The following is a 3,340-nucleotide window of genomic DNA, read 5'->3' on the forward strand; positions in this document are numbered from 1 at the left end:
TTAGTGGGTCCACAACACTAATTTGCCTGGTCCACTGTCTTAAATTTCTCTCTTTTTATAAGTCAAACTTTTTTCAACTATTGACCCCTCTGTTTTCGATGGAATAAATGTTAGGTGTTTTTATAATATCTTTCTAGTGAGATTTAAGAAAAAATTTAAAATTTATTTTATATGAGATTGTAACACAATATTTAATAAACAATTTTATTTAAAAAAAGAAAAAGGAAGTACAGTATTCCTCTTTCATAGATACCCGGGTGCTCATCCATTTTCTAAGACAAAAAAAAAAAGAAAGAAAGAAAGAAAAGAAATTACAGTTTACTTGGGTTTGGATGAAAGAAGTGTTGTGGGGGGGGTGGGATTTAATTTTAACGATTTTAACCCGATTCCTCTCCATTTCAAGATTTAATCTTGAAATGGAGTCTTATCTTTTATTTTTTATTATTTTTGTTTTTTAGGGAGTCTTAATTCTCATTGTATGCAACGTGACTTTGTTGCCAGCTCGCGATCGGCCTCTTCTGGCTGCCGTGACCTATTTTGAGTGTTTTTCGCATTTATTTTTTTGTTTTGTTGTTTTTCTGTTTTGTATTTCCTTTGAGTTTTCCTGTATTTAGTTTTATTTGTTGTAATTTTTTTTCCTGCATTAGTTTTATTGTTCTTTTTTTTTTTTTTTTTTTTTTTCTTGTATGGTTTTATTTATGCTTATAATAAGGCTTTCTCCTCCTCCTTTGTTGCGCCCGATTGCTGCCCGATATTACTAGTCCAAACCTTTGGGTTGTGGATGTGAAATTATTCCTAGCTTTCGAGTCGAGGAGGATGAGTATCGGCTTGTGGGTTTTGCTCTCAAGGCCGAGGAATAAGCGCTACTTATGCATTAGATGGTGTCTGTTTGATGTAGATCTGAGTTTTTAACCTGATATTTAGTCATAGGTTAGCGAATGCTGTGTTTTGGTTGATTTGGTTTGTTGTTGATGACTGTATCTTTAATTTCGATTATGATTTACTTTAAAGCTTTTTGTTTTGTTTGTAAGAGCTTTAGGCTCTCAATTTTTATCGATAAATAAGTATGATATGTTCAAAAAAAAATTAAAAAGAAAAAAAAAAAAAAACAAACGTGACTTTCATTAAATGGCAATCCATGAATGAACCAACCATTTAGCTGGCATCATAAATTTGGCTTTGAATTGGCAGTCAATGAGTCGGAACTACTTTTCAATAGGCAATCAATAAACCAACAAACTGACCAATTCAATTTAATGCGTTCGTACCATTTATTTTAAAATTGGTGAACGACCCATTCTTTTCATTTTCTGGTCGTCGACTTGCCATAGGAATAGGAACTTTTGCAGTCGATTTTAAACGGTAGAATATTCGGTTTAGGACTAGAATTTCTTTTTAAAAATTCTAAAATCATAAATGAGATATTTATTTTATTAACAAAATAATAATAATAAAATATTATTTTATATTAAAAAAATAAAATAAAAATAAAAATAAGGGGTACTTGGCCACCCCATTGGGGGTGGCCGAATCAACCCAGTTGGGGGTTGGGGTGGCTTTCCCATAATCCTTGGGAGTGTGCCAAATCTTAAAAATAAAAATAAAAATAGAAAAAATAAAAATAAAAAATAAAAAATCGTTTAGCCATTGGGGGTGGTTGCATGGGGGGTGGTTGCATGGGGTGGCACCACACCACCCCAGGCCCAACGGGGGTCCAAGGGTCAAAAGAAAAAATAAAAAGAAAATTGTTTGGCCCTTGGCCCCACCCCTTATTTTTTTATTATTTTATTTTATATATTTTTTTAATATAAAATAATATTTTATTATTATTTTTTATTAGTGGGTTATATGTCTCATTTGTGGCCTTAAAATTTCTAAAAAGAAATCCTAGTCATGAACTGGATATTCTCTAGTCCAAAATGGACTGAAAATGATCCTATTCCCTTGTCATCGCTGGATTGTTAGTGAGTCAAACTAGAAGTCTTAGAGGACCAAATCCCCTAAAATTCTTTCCAAATTCCAATTTTTCAAATTTTCAAATCCTAACCATTCCTTACATCTAAACGTCCAAAACAAGCAACGTGTTCACAATTTCAAAATCAAATTTTAAACTCATTCCGACAAAATATAAAAAAAAAAATGACATTTAATTGAATGGGTGAGGAACGTTCCAAAGGAGAAAGGGAGAGTGGAGTGGTGGTTTTGGGTTGCCACCGACAGCACCGGTCCACATCTTTCGAGATAAGCTTTCCATGTATTATAAAGCCTCGTTTGGTTCACGGAATGTCTAGTCCATTATAAAAGGATTAGCTACTACTTGGAGTAGAAGAGTATGTAATAGATTAGCTATTTCTATTTCTTTGTTTGGTTATAACGCCGGAATAGACTAGCTAATCATATTCCTTCGTTTGGTACAATTTATATTATTAAGAACTTTCATATATATATATATATATATATTTTCGCAATTATGCTACAAAATTATTTATATAAAAAAAATATATAGTTGGAGAAAACATAATCAAACTTAATCTTGAAATCAAAAAATATAGTTAGAGAATGTATAGAAAATCAAAAGAAATTAAAAAAAAAAAAAAAGATTATATATATAAACCTTCAAGATTCTGTTTTTCCGTCAAAGAAATTAAAAAAAAAAAAAAAGGAAGGAAAATATTTTATAAGTCCCTAAGTCAACGCGCCAAAATTAAAAACTCCTTAGGTTTTTTTTTTTTTTTTTTTTTTTGACAATTTACTCCCTAGGTTAATCGAAACTACAATAAACTCCATACTGTCAAAATTTTTTAACAACGGTTAGGGCCACTCAAAACGCACCGTTTTACATGATTAAAATATTATTTTTTTATTAATTTAATTTAAAAAATTAAATCTAAAAAGAAAAATTAAAAAATTGAAGGGTGGCCCCATTGGGGGTTTGGGGTGGCCCGCCAGTCACCCCTCCACCCATGGGGTTGCTCGTGGCTGCCCCATTAGGGGTTTGGGGTGGCCTGCCAACCACCCATCCACCCATGGGGTGGCTCGCAGCCACCCCATTGGGGGTTTGGGGTGGCCTGCCAGCCATCCATCTACTCATAGGGTGGCTTGTGGCAACCCCATTGGGGGTTTGGGGTGGTTCATGACCAACCCATGGAGGTTTGGGCCAGCCATGAGCCACCCCAAACCACTTAGGAGTGGCTGCATTGCACCCCAAGGGTGGGCAAACCATTCCTAAGGTGCGTTGCGGCCACCCAATATGGGTTGGATGGTGGCCAGGGGTGGTAGCTGGTCACCTTTCAATTTTTTTTTTTAAATTTTTTAAATTAAATTAATAAAAAATTAATAA

The sequence above is a fragment of the Corylus avellana genome, chromosome 1 (genome assembly GCF_965113065.1).
Source record: "Corylus avellana chromosome 1, dhCorAvel1.hap1.2, whole genome shotgun sequence".
NCBI classification, from domain to species: domain Eukaryota; kingdom Viridiplantae; phylum Streptophyta; class Magnoliopsida; order Fagales; family Betulaceae; genus Corylus; species Corylus avellana.